Raw genomic sequence first — 14,301 nt, forward strand, 5'->3', positions numbered from 1 at the left:
ATAGAAAACAAACTTATGGTTACCAATGGGGAGATGGTGTGGGGAGGATCAAATCAGGAGTATAGGACTGTGTGCATGTTAAGTCGCTTCAGTCATGTCCAACTCTTTGCAACCCCATGGACTGTAGCGCACCCGGCTGCTCTGCCCATGGGATTCTCCAGGCAAGAATACTGAAGTGGGTTGCCATGCCCTTCTCCAGGGCATCTTCTCGACCCAGGGATTGAACCTGTGTCTCTTGTGTCTCCTGCACTGGCAGGCAAGTTCTTTGACACTAGCACCACCTGGGAATCCCCCGGGGTATGGGACTATCAGATACAAACTACTATATGTAAAATAGATGAGCAACAGGATTTTCTGTATAGCACAGAGAAATATATTTAATATCTTTCAATAACCTATAATGGAATATAATCTAAATATAATTGCTTTGTGTACATTTGAAACTAACACAATATTGTAAGTCAACTATACTTTAATAAAAAAACTTTAGTTTATTGATCCACTTAAAGTAATAAAAATTGTATGTTAACATAAATAGCATATATTTTGTGAGATAGAACTAATTTGCCAAAAAAATAGTGAGAAGAGTGACAATGTTTTACATTTTTGCAAACCTCCTTAACAGAAGATATCTGGACTCTAATATCTTTGTTTTTTCATTCAATCTGTTGTGATATATTGTTTTGGTTGTAATTTAGGAGAAAATATATGATCTCATATGGAAGAGATGAAAAAGCATGAGAATTTTAATAATATTTTTATTTAATTGTACATATTCTTTGTAAGAGGGCTTCCTCAGTGGCTCAGCAGTAAAGAATCTGCTTGCCAATGCAGGAGCCTGGTGGGCTAAGGTCCATATGGTTGCATAGATTCAGTCATGACTGAAACAACTTAGCACAAGCACTATTCTTTGTAATAACACCAAAAATAAACTAGTAGTAGTCTTTTACAGGATAATTTCAATGTGAATTCTGAAAGCCCATCAAGGAACTTTTCCTATTCTATTTTAATAAAGTTAATTGATATAGCTTGTATTTTGAATGAATCATTTAGCAGTGCATTATTTATAACCACTTGCATTGGAACATATTGGTTCATTGAGGTATGCTACTGTTGATAAAATTCACTATACAGAATCAAAAATTCATCACATTTGTTACCATCACCACTGGTTTCATCAGAAAGTCTGTAAGTAATAGGAAACCTTCAAGGATAGCATGATGGGTGCAAGTTGTCCAAATTTCTAATTTACTTGAAAATTCAAGCTTTAACATTGGCAACAAACACTTGTCAGTTGTTTTTCCTTGAAGTGACAGGTTTACTTTGATCATTTCTAAGAAATGTCTGCCAAATACTCAAATTTGAATAACCATAATCTTCTTTCCATCCTTCTTTCAAGTAAAAAGGATGTTCTGTGCGAGAGTGTCTAGTTCAGCACAAACTTTAAATAATTTACAAGTGTTTTTTGAGACAATAATTATACTTCAATGTGTAGCAGAAGTACATTGTATATAGTCCCTAATTTTTTTACACAAAACATTAAAAGGACCCATGGCTGATTCATTTCAATGTATGGCGGAAGCTACTACAATATTGTAAAGTAATTAGCCCCCAACTAAAATAAATAAATTTATTAAAAAAAAAAGACATATCCATCCAGCAATCCCACCCCTGAGCATATACCCAGATAAAACCGTAACTCAAAAAGACACATACACCCCAATGTTCATTGCAACACTATTTACAGTAGCCAGGACATGGAAGCAACCTAAATACCCAGAAACAGAGGAATAGATAAAGAAGAGGTGGTACATATATACAATTGAATATTACTCAACCATGAAAAAAAATGATTGTGTCATTTACAGAGTCATGGATGGATCTAGAGACTGTCATACAAAGTAAAGCAAGTCAGAAAGAGAAAGACGAATATTGCATATAACTCATATATGTGGAATTTAGAAAAAGGGTAGAGATGATCTTATTTGCAAAGCAGAAATAGAAACACAGACATAGAGAACAAATGTATGGATACCAAGGGATAAGGGGAAGTGGAATGAACTGGGAGATTGGGAGTGACACATATACACTATTATGTAGAAAATAGAAGACTAATGAGAACTTACAGTTTAACACAGGGAACTCCACCTGGTGCTCTGTGGAGACCTAATTCAGAGAGAAATAAAAAAAAAACAAACTGGGGATATATGTACACTTATGGCTGATTCACTTTGCTGTATAGCAGAAGCTGACACAACAGTGTAAAGCAAATATACTCTAATAAAACATTAAAAGATTTGTACTCATTGGTCAAGATTTAATAAAATTACTTTTACTGCTGCATTAAGGACATTCTTAAGAGAAACTCCTTTTTTACACATATAAATGTATGGCAATGAAGAATACTTGTATATTTTGATACAACTGCCTTGATTGATATTAAGGCATCAGAAGTTTTACCCTCCATAGCTTTTGTAACATCAGTGCAAATATCAGTACAATGGAAAAGTAAAAAATATTTTAGTATTATTATAAAAATAGTTTTGATCTTGAGGTCACACTAAAAGTCTTAATACCCTCAAGGATCCGCAGAGTACACCTTATGAATCCATGTTTCAAATCATGTTTCATAGGTAACCATATAGGGCACTGTTTAAAAATTTAGTCAAAATATCATGATTAAATAACTATAGATATAGTTAAACAATATTTCATGCTGGGAATAATGGTATGTTACATTATTCTAACATTAACATGAAAGTGATATGTTCCCTGTAAATCCCTTTTGGCTGCCTTCAAATGTACCTTTGGTATATTCTTTGCTTTTCCTCTGTCTTTATTTTCCTTTATTCATTTGAATTCAAGATCTTGTTCTAGGATATGTTTGGGTGGATTCAGTGATAAATAAGACAAGTCTTTGCTCTTAAGAAATTTGAAACCTAATTTAGAAGGTTAGAGATGCATACACGTAGTGCTAGAATACAATGCAGACTGTGATCATATTTACTCAACTTCCTTCTTTCAGAGGCAATCACCATATTTAGGTCCTTATCTATGCTTTCACAGATACTCTATGCACATACAAGCACACACATATGTTTGCTCTCTTATTTTTTATACTAGAAAGTGGTATACTACATACATTCATCTGCATTTTTATTTTCCACTTAATAAATTATCTTAAATATAATTGTTTATCTGTAAAAATAGAGGTACCAATAATTTTTGAAAATTTAACTATTTAATGATTTATTTAATTCTTTTTCACTGGTTATTTAGTGGTCTATAATTTCTTACTATTTAAAATTGTTCTGCAAATAATATAATTTTACCTATGGCATTTCAGCATATGAATTTATAAAGCAACATAATAGAGTGGTTTGGGTTTGATTCCTAGCCCTCCTACTGACTAGTTGTGTGACCTTAGGCAACTTTCTTAACCTGTATGAACCTATTTCTTCATCTTAAAATGAGTACAGGTTCATGTATATGAAGAACTGATAATAGTATCTACATATAGTAAACACTCAATACATGTAAATTATTGTTTTTAAGCTTCATGGGACCAGTGAAGCCACTGAAATTACCTGTAAGTTTGTGTGTATGTGAAATTTTCTAGAAGACAATTCAAAGCTTTCATCAAATTCTGAAAGAAATATGGAATCCCCCTAAAAATATAAGTACCACTACTGGTGGTAATAATAATAGCTACTGGGTCAAATAATTTCGACTATCCCCTCTTACAGCACTAGCCTCTTTTGACCCATAACTCCTATCTCAATTCATTCAATGAATAAATGCCTAATATTGATATATAAAATGTTTTACATCCATTATTTGTAATCCTCACAACAATACTGCAAGACAGGAGTTTCCATTTTACTCCTGAGGAAATTGACATTCAAAGAAGACAGTTAATGGGCCCAAGATTAATAGACTGCATTTGAGCTCAGTATAGTCTTTCTTCAAAGTTTGAAAGGTTAACTATATACTAACCGTTTACCTTCCTCACTTGAATAATTGCATTTTCCTTATACCAATAACCTTCTCTATGCTCATTCTACAAATCAAATCCCTGATAGCTGGCTTTCACTACCTCTCCTGTACTAAAATTGGTTTATTAAAGGTTGTCAAATGCCTCATAATCACATATTCTGATGGATCTTTCTTTAATACCTTATTGAACTCTCTGATATTTGACTTGGTTAGCCAGTATGAAGACATCATGTACAAGAAATTAAGTCTAGGTGTGGCTGAGATATCCACAATGGTGTGATCATTCACCAAGAGCCAGACAACCTGGAATGTGAAGTCAAATGGGCCTTAGGAAGCATCACTACAAAGAAAGCCAGTGTAGGTGATAAAATTCCAGTTAAGCTATGTCAAATCCTCAAAGATGATGCTGTGAAAGTGCTGCACTCAATAGGCCAGAAAATTTGGAAACTCAGCAGTGGCCACAGGACTGGAAAAGGTCAGTTTTCATTCCAATCCCAAAGAATGGAATGGAAGTCGCTCAGTCGTGTCCGACTCTTTGCGACCCCGTGGACTTGTAGCCTACCAGGCTCCTCCGTCCATGGGATTCTCTAAGCAAGAATACTGGAGTGGTTTGCCATTTCCTTCTCCAGGGGATCTTCCCTGACCCAGGGATCGAACCCAGGTCTCCCGCATTGGAGGCAGACGCTTTAACCTCTGAGCCACCAGGGAAGTCGCCAATCCCAAAGAAAGGCAGTGCCAAAGAATGTTAAAACTACCACACAATTGCGTTCATCTCACACACTAGCAGGTAATGCTCAAAATTCTCCAAGCCAGGCTGCAACAGTACATGAACAGTGAACATGCATTCATTTCACATGCTAGCAAGATGATGCTCAAAATCCTTCAAGGTAGGTTTCAGCAGAATGTGAGCCAAGAACTTCCAGATATACAAGCTAGATTTGGAAAAAGCAGAGGAACCAAATATCAAATTGGAAACATGCATTGGATCACAGAAAAACTAAGAGAGTTCCAGAAAAACATCTACTTCTGCTTTATTGATTACACCAAAGCCTTTGACTGTGTGGATCAAAACAAACTGTTGAACATTCTTAAAGACATGGGAATAACAGATCACCTTACCTGCCTCCTGAGAAATCTGTATGCAGGTCAAGAAGCAACAGTTAGAACTGGACATGGAACAACAGACTGGTTCCAAATCGGGAAAGGAATACGTCAAGGCTGTATAATGTCACCCTGCTTATTTAACATATATGCAGAGTACATCATCAGAAATGCTGAGCTGGATGGGCACAAGCTAGAATCAAGATTGCTGGGAGAAATAACAATAACCTCAGATATGCAGATGACACCACCTTTATGGCAGAAAGTGAAGAAGAACTAAAGAGACTCTTGATGAAAGTGAAAGAGGAGAGTGAAAAAGATGGCTTAAAACTCAACATGCAGAAAACTGACATCATGGCACCCGGTCCCATTACTTCATGGCAAATAGATGGCAAACAATGGAAACAGTGACAGACTTTAATTTTGGGGGCTCCAAAATCACTGCAGATGGTGACTGTAGCCATGAAATTAAAAGACTCTTGCTCCTTGAAATAAAAGCTGTGACAAACCTAGACAGCATATCAAAAAGCAGAGACATCACTTTGCTTACAAAGTTCCGTCTAGTCAAAGCTATGGTTTTTCCAGTAGTCATGTATGTATGTGAGAGTTGGACCATAAAGAAAGCTGATCTCAAAGAATTGATGCTTTCAAACTGTGGTGTTGGAGAAGAGCCTTGAGAGTCCTTTCAGCTGCAAAGAAATCAAATCAGTCAATCCTAAAGGAAATTAGTCCTTAATATTCTTTGAAAGACTGATGCTGAAGCTGAAGCTCCAATGCTTTGGCCACCTGAAGTGAAGAGCCATATCTTTGGAGAAGACCCTGATGCTGTGAAAGATTGAAAGCAGGAGTAGAAAGGGACTACAGAGAACAGGATGGTTGGATGGCATTATTGACTCAATGAACATGAGTTTGAACAAACTCTCAGAGATAGTGAAGGACAGGGAACCCTGGCGTTCTGCAGTTCATTGGGTTGCAGAGTCAGACACAACTTAGAGACTGAACAACAGCATTAAGTGCATGACCTAATGAGACATTGAGAAACAAGAAGAAAGATAAAGGAACAAAAACTTATTCAGAGAAATAATGAGTGAAAATGTCCTAAAAAAAAAAAATTACCAGTTCAGTTCAGTTCAGTCAGTTCAGTCACTCAGTCATGTCCGACTCTTTGCGGACCCATGAATTGCAGCACGCCAGGCCTCTCTGTCCATCACACACCACCAGAGTCTACCCAAACCCATGTCTATTGAGTCAGTGATGCCATCCAACCATCTCATCCTCTGTTGTCCCCTTCTCCTCCTGCCCCCAATCCTACCCAGCATTAGGGTCTTTTCCAATGAGTCAACTCGTAGCATGAGGTGGCCAAAGTATTGGAGTTTCAGCTTCAGCATCAGTCCATCCAATGAACACCCAGGATGGATACCCTTTAGGATGGATTGATTGGATCTCCTTGCAGTCCAAGGGACTCTCAAGAGTCTTCTCCAACACCACAGTTCAAAAGCATCAGTTCTGCGGCGCTCACCTTTCTTCACCGTCCAACTCTCACATCCATACATGACCACTGGAAAAACCATAGCCTTGACTAGACGGACCTTTGCTGGCAAAGTAATGTCTCTGCTTTTAAATATGTTAACTAGGTTGGCCATAACCTTCCTTCCAAGGAGTAAGCGTCATTTAATTTCATGGCTGCAATCACCATCAGCAGCGATTTTGGAGCCCCCAAAAATAAAGTCTGACACTGTTTCCACTGCTTCCCCATCTATTTGCCATGAAGTGATGGGACCAGATACCATGATCTTAGTTTTCTGAACGTTGAGCTTTAAGCCAACTTTTTCACTCTCCTCTTTCACTTTCATCAAGAGGCTCTTTAGTTCTTCTTCATTTTCTGCCATAAGGGTGGTGTCATCTGCATATCTGAGGTTATTGATATTTCTCCTGGCAATCTTGATTCCAGCTTGTGTTTCTTCCAGCCCAGCGTTTCTCATGATGTACTCTGCATAGAAGTCAAATAAGCAGGGTGACAATATACAGCCTTGACGTACTCCTTTTCCTATTTGGAACCAGTCTGTTGTTCCATGTCCAGTTCTAACTGTTGCTTCCTGACCTGCATACAGGTTTCTCAAGAGACAGTTCAAATGGTCTGGTATTCCCATCTCTTTCAGAATTTTCCACAGTTTATTGTGATCCACACAGTCAAAGGCTTTGGCATAGTCAATAAAGCAGAAATAGATGTTTTTCTGGAACTCTTGAATTTTCGATGATCCAGCGGATATATTTCAATTTGATCTCTGGTTCCTCTGCCTTTTCTAAAACCAGCTTGAACATCTGGAAGTTCATGGTTCACATATTGCTGAAGCCTGGCTTGGAGAATTTTGAGCATTACTTTACTGCATGTGAGATGAGTGCAATTGTGTGGTAGTTTGAGCATTCTTTGGCATTGCCTTTTTTGAGGATTGGAACGAAAATTGACATTTTCCAGTCCTGTGGCCACTGCAGAGTTTTCCAATTTTGCTAGCATATCGAGTGCAGCACTTTCACAGCATCATCTTTCAGGATTTGAAATAGCTCAACTGGAATTCCATCACCTCCACTAGCTTTGTTCGTAATGATGCTTTCTAAGGCTCACTTGACTTCACATTCCAGGATGTCTGGCTCTAGGTGAGTGATCACACCATCGTTATTATCTGGGTCGTGAAGATCTTTTTTGTACAGTTCTTCTGTGTATTCTTGCCACCTCTTCTTAATATCTTCTGCTTCTGTTACGTCCATACCATTTCTGTCCTTTATCGAGCCCATCTTTGCATGAAATGTTCCTTTGGTATCTCTAATTTTCTTGAAGAGATCTCTAGTCTTTCCCATTCTGTTGTTTTCCTCTACTTCTTTGCATTGATCACTGAGGAAGGCTTTCTTATCTCTCCTTGCTATTCTTTGGAACTCTGCATTCAGATGGGAATATCTTTCCTTTTCTCCTTTGCTTTTTACTTCTCTTGCCTTCCAGCTATCTGTAAGGCATCCTCAGACAGCCATTTTGCTTTTCTACATTTCTTTTCCATGGGGATGGTCTTGATCCCTGTCTCCTGTACAATGTCACAAAGCTCTGTCCATAGTTCATCAGGCACTCTGTCTATCAAATCTAGTCCCTTAAATCTATTTGTCAGTTCTACTGTATACTCATAAGGGATTTGATCTAGGTCATACCTGAATGGACTAGTGGTTTTCCCTGCCTTCTTCAATTTAAGTCTGAATTTGGCGATAAGCAGTTCATGATCTGAGCCACAGTCTGCTCCCGGTCTTGTTTTTGCTGACTGTATAGAGCTTCTCCATCTTTTGCTGCAAAGAATATAATCAATTGGATTTCAGTGTTGACCATCTGGTGATGTCTACGTGTAGAGTCTTCTGTTGTGTTGTTGGAAGAGGGCGTTTGCTATGACCAGTGTGTTCTCTTGGCAAAACTCTATTAGCCTTTGGCCTGCTTCATTCTGTACTCCAAAGTTACCAGTAAATGCAGGTAAACGTGAAAGACATAACTAGATAGTTCTCCTTTTATATCTTGATTTTAAAATGTATATTAATGTAAAAAAGTATTAAAATAATTGTATTGTTGGGCTATTCTTGTTGTTTAGTTGCTAAGTCATGTCCGACTCTTTGTGGCCCATGGACTTTAGCTTACTAGGCTCCCCGTCCATAGAATTTCCCAGGCAAGAATACCAGAGTGAGTTGCCATTTCCTTCTCCAGAGGATCTTCTCTACTCAGGGACTGAACCTGCATTTCCTGAATATTGTTGGGCTATAACATATAGAAAGGATACATAATAACATACACAAAGGTGATAGATGGGAGCTAAGATATATTAGTGTGAGAAAAATGATATCAGAGGGTAACTCTAACCTACAAGAAGAAACAAAAATAAAAAATAACTAGAAATTGCAAATAAGAAGGATAATATAAAAATGCTATAGATATATATATAACACAGGGAACCCAGCCGGACTGTCTGTGATGGCCTAGAGGGCTGGGATGGGGGGAGGGGAGGGGCACTCAAGACGAAGGCAATATATGCATAATTATGACTAATTTGTGTTGCTGTACATCAGAAATTAACACAAAATTATAAAGCAATTTTCCTCTAATTAAAAAATAAATTAAATTAAATCAATAACCAAATAAAACATACACTTTTGCTCTCTTCTTTCAGCTCTTTTAAAAAACAAAAATATGCAAAATTACAAAGTGCTGTTGAATTTTAGCATATATAGACATATATTAAATATATATATATTAAGTTTATAATAAATAAATAATTTTCCACTAAATTTCATGTGGCAACCTGGAGGGAAGGGGATTTTGGGAGAGAATAGATGCATATATATGTATGACTGAGTTCCTTGGCTGTTAACCTAAAACTATCACATTATTAATCAGCTGTACTCCAATACAAAATAAAATGTTTAAATAAATAAATAAGTAAATTTCCATAAAGAAAAGCCCAGACACATATGACTTACTGGTGAATTCTACCAATTATTTTTTTTAGAAACTAACACAAATTCTTCACAAACATTTCAAAAGAATAAAAGATGAGAGAGTACTTATCAACTAATTTTACAAGATCAGACTATACTGAAAGAAATCAGGACAAATTTGCAAGAAAATGAAATTATAGATCAATATCCATTATGAACTCAGATACCGAAACCCTGAAAATATTAGAATGCCTAATCCAGGAATATACAAAAAAGACTGTTCAGCAACACCAAGTGAGATTTATCCCAGGAAGACAAAATTGGTTCAAAATATTAAAAAAGTCAATAAAATATGTGATAGAATAAAACACACACAAAAAACACATGATCTTAATATATGCAGAAAAAGCATTTGACAAAATTCCATACACGATGATTAATAAAATTCTCAATGCCCTAAGAATAGATGAGTGCTTCCTCAATCTGATAAAAGGCATCTACAAAAAATTCCTGCAGTTAACATTATACTTAATGGTAAAAGATTGAATGTTTCCCATATAAGATCACCAAAAACATAAGGCTATACACACTTGTCTCTTTTATTCAACATTCTACTATAATTTCTAAACAATTTATTTTGCAAGGAGAATATATTAAAGGTATACAGATTGTAAAGGAAGAAGTAAAACTATCTTTATTTGCATATCACATACAAATAATCCTAAGGAATTCACTAATGCATTTCATGAACCAATAAATAAGTTCAGCAAAGTTGTAGGATAAAAGTCCAATATTTTTAAAAAATCTCAATTGTTATTTCTATACAAGAGCAATTCAAAAAAATTTAAAAATCTATTTCTTTTCCAATTGATGAGAAAAATACTTAAAATACTTGAGTAAATGGAAGATATATACACTCAAAACTACAAAATATTGTTGACAAAAGTTAAAAAACATATGAATAAGTGGAAAGACAATTTATGTACATGGGTCAGAAGACCTAATATTGTTCAGATAGCAATACTCCCCAAACTGAGCTGCAAGTTTAATTCAATCACTAATAATCTCTGGAGTGTTGTTTTGTTTTGTTTCTTACACAAATTGACAAATTGATCCTAAAATACATATGGAAAGGCATGGGTAAGCATAACCAAGACAATCCTGAAATAGATCAATTGGACACACTCTAGATGAAGAAATTCTTCCTTTTTCAAACTTTACTACACAGAGTAATGAAGATAACTGACATAACAACATAACTGTATACATAAATATATAGATAAATGGAATAGAGTTGTGACACTAGAAATAATCAATAATATTTATGCCACAATTGATTTTCAACCAGGCTGTCAAGAAAAATTAATGGAGAAAGAATAGATTTTTTAAAATTAATTTATTTGTTTTAGTTGAGGGCTAATTACTTTACAATATTGTAGTGTTTTTTGCCATACATTGACATGAATCAGCCATGGATTTACATGTGTTCCCCATCTTGAACGCCCCTCCCACCTCCCTCCCCATCCCATCGCTCTGGGTCATCCCATTGCTCCAGCACTGAGCATTTGTCTCATGCATCAAACCTGGAATGGCGTTCTGTCACACATATGATAATATACGTGTTTCAATGCTTTTTTCTCAGATCGTCCCACCCTCACCTTCTCCCACAGAGTCCATAAGATTGTTCTATGCATGAGTGTCTCTTTTTCTGTCTCGCATATAAGGTTATCTTTCAAATTCCACATATATGCATTAGTATACTGTATTGGTGTTTTTCTTTCTGGCTTACTTCACTCTGTATAATAGGTTCCAGTTTCATCCATTTCAATAGAACTGATTCAAATGTATTCCTTTTAATGGCTGAGTAATATTCCATTGTGTATATGTACCACAGCTTCCTTATCCATTCTTCCGCTGATGGACATCTAGGCTGCTTCCATGTCCTGGCTGTTATAAACAGTGCTGCAATGAACATTGGGGTACATGCGTCTCTTTCAATTCTGGTTTCCTCAGTGTGTATGCCCAGCAGTGGGATTGCTGGGTCATATGGAAGTTCTATTCCTGGTTTTTTAAGGAATCTCCACACAGTTCTCCATAGTGGCTGTACTAGTTTGCATTCCCACCAACAGTGTAAGAGGGTTCCCTTTTCTCCACACCCTCTCCAGCATTTATTGCTTGTAGACTTTTGGATAGCAGCCATTCTGAGGGGGCGTGAAATGGTACCTCATTGTGGTTTTGATTTGCATTTCTCTAATAATGAGTGATGTTGAGCATCTTTTCATGTGTTTGTTAGCCATCTGTATGTCTTCTTTGGAGAAATGTCTGTTTAGTTTTTTGGCTCATTTTTTTGATTGGGTCGTTTATTTTTCTGGAATTGAGCTGCAGGAGTTGCTTGTATATTTTTGAGATTAATTGTTTGTCTGTTGCTTCGTTTGCTATTATTTTCTCCCATTCTGAAGGCTGTCTTTTCACCTTGATTATAGTTTCCTTCGTTGTGCAAAAGCTTTTAAGTTTAATTAGGTCCCATTTGTTTATTTTTGCTTTTATTTCCAATATTGTGGGAGGTGGGTCATTGAGGATCCTGCTGTGATTTATGTAAGAGAGTGTGTTGCCTATGTTTTCCTCTGGGAGTTTTATAGTTTCTGGTCTTACGTTTAGATCTTTAATCCATTTTGAGTTTATTTTTGTGTATGGTGTTAGAAAGTGTTCTAGTTTCATTCTTTTACAAGTGGTTGACCAGTTTTCCCAGCACCACTTGTTAAAGAGATTGTCTTTTCTCCATTGTATATTCTTGCCTCCTTTGTCAAAGATAAGGTGTCCATAGGTGCATGGATTTATCTCTGGGCTTTCTATTTTGTTCCATTTATCTATGTTTCTGTCCTTGTGCCAGTACCATACTGTCTTGATGACTGTGGCTTTGTAGTATAGCCTGAAGTCAGGCTGGTTGATTCCTCCATTTCCATTCTTTTTTCTCAAGATTGCTTTAGTTATTCGAGGTTTTTTTATATTTCCATACAAATTGTGAAATGATTTGTTCTAGTTCTGTGAAAAATATTGTTGGTAGCTTGATAGGGATTTCATTGAATCTATAGATTGCTTTGGGTAGTATAATCATTTTCACTATATTAATTCTTCAAATCTGTGAACATGGTATATTTCTTCATCTATTTGTGCCCTCTTTGATTTTTTTATCAGTGTTTTATAGTTTTCTATATATAAGTCTTTTGTTTCTTAAGTAGATACACTCCTAAGTATTTTATTTTTTTCATTGCAATGGTGAATGGAATTGTTTCCTTAATTTCTTTTTCTGTTTTCTCATTGTTAGTGTATAGGAATGCAAGGGATTGCTGTGTGTTAATTTTATGTTCTGCAACTTTACTATATTCATTAATTAACTCTAGTAATTTTCTGGTAGAATCTTTAGGGTTTTCTATGTAGATGATCATGTCATCTGCAAAAGTGAGAGTTTTACATCTTATTTTCCAATCTGGATTCCTTTTATTTCTTTTTCTGCTCTGATTGCTGTGGCCAAACTTCCAAAACTATGTTGAATAGTAGTGGTGAGAGTGGGCACCCTGGCCTTGTTCCTGACATTAGGGGAAATGCTTCCAGTATTTCACCATTGAGGATAATGTTTGCTGTGGGTTTGTCATATATAGCTTTTATTATGTTAAGGTATGTTCCTTCTATTCCTGCTTTCTGGAGGGTTTTTATCATAAATGGATGTTGAATTTTGTCAAAGGCTTTTTCTGCATCTATTGAGATAATCATATGATTTTTATCTTTCAATTTGTTAATGTGGTGTATTACATTGATTGATTTGTGGATATTAAAGAATCCTTGCATTCCTAGGATAAAGCCCACTTGGTCATGATGTATGATCTTTTTAATATGTTGTTCGATTCTGTTTGCTAGGATTTTGTTAAGGATTTTTGCATCTATGTTCATCAGTGATATTGGCCTGTAGTTTTCTTTTTTTGTGACATCTTTGGTTTTGGAATTAGGGTGATGGTGGCCTCATAGAATGAGTTTGGAAGTTTACTTTCTTCTGCAAATCTCTGGAAGAGTTTGAGTAAGATAAGTGTTAGCTCTTCTCTAAATTTTTGGTAGAATTCAGCTGTGAAGCCTTCTGGTCCTGGGCTTTTGTTTGCTGGAAGATTTCTGATTACAGTTTCAATTTACGTGCTCGTGATGGGTCTGTTAAGATCTTCTATTTTCTTCCTGGTTCAGTTTTGGAAAGTTATACTTTTCTAAGAATGTTTCCATTTCTTCCAAGTTGTCCATTTTATTTGCATATAGCTGCTGGTAGTAGTCCCTTATGATCCTTTGTATTTCTGTGTAGTCTGTTGTGATCTTTCCATTTTCATTTCTAATTTTGTTGATTTGATTCTTTTCCCTTTGTTTCTTGATGAGTATGGCTAATGGTTTGTCAATTTTGTTTATCTTCTCAAAAAACCAGCTTTTAGTTTTGTTGATTTTTGCTATGGTCTCTTTTGTTTCTTTTTCATTTATTTATGCCCTAATTTTTAAGATTTCCTTCCTTCTGCTAACTGTGGGGTTCTTCATTTCTTCCTTTTTTAGTTGCTTTAGGTGTAAAGTTAGGTTATTTATTTGGCTTTTTTCTTGTTTCTTGAGGTGAGCTTGTATTGCTGTGAATCTTCACCTTAGCACTGCTTTTACCATGTCCCATAAGTTTTGGGTTGTTGTGTTTTCATTTTCATTTGTTTCTATGAATATTTTGAT

The 14,301-nt window shown here is 36.0% G+C and overlaps 1 non-coding gene across 1 annotated transcript; it reads right to left on the minus strand.

The window, feature by feature from the left end:
• Positions 1-4,631: 4,631 nt before the first annotated feature.
• Positions 4,632-4,704, minus strand: TRNAW-CCA (transfer RNA tryptophan (anticodon CCA)). The gene has a single exon. It is a non-coding gene; the product is annotated as a tRNA-Trp (tRNA).
• Between the last annotated feature and the right edge of the window lie 9,597 nt (positions 4,705-14,301).

This window comes from Giraffa tippelskirchi, chromosome X (assembly GCF_054371585.1).
Source record: "Giraffa tippelskirchi isolate mGirTip1 chromosome X, T2T-mGirTip1v1.2.pri, whole genome shotgun sequence".
Taxonomy (NCBI): Eukaryota; Metazoa; Chordata; class Mammalia; order Artiodactyla; family Giraffidae; genus Giraffa; species Giraffa tippelskirchi.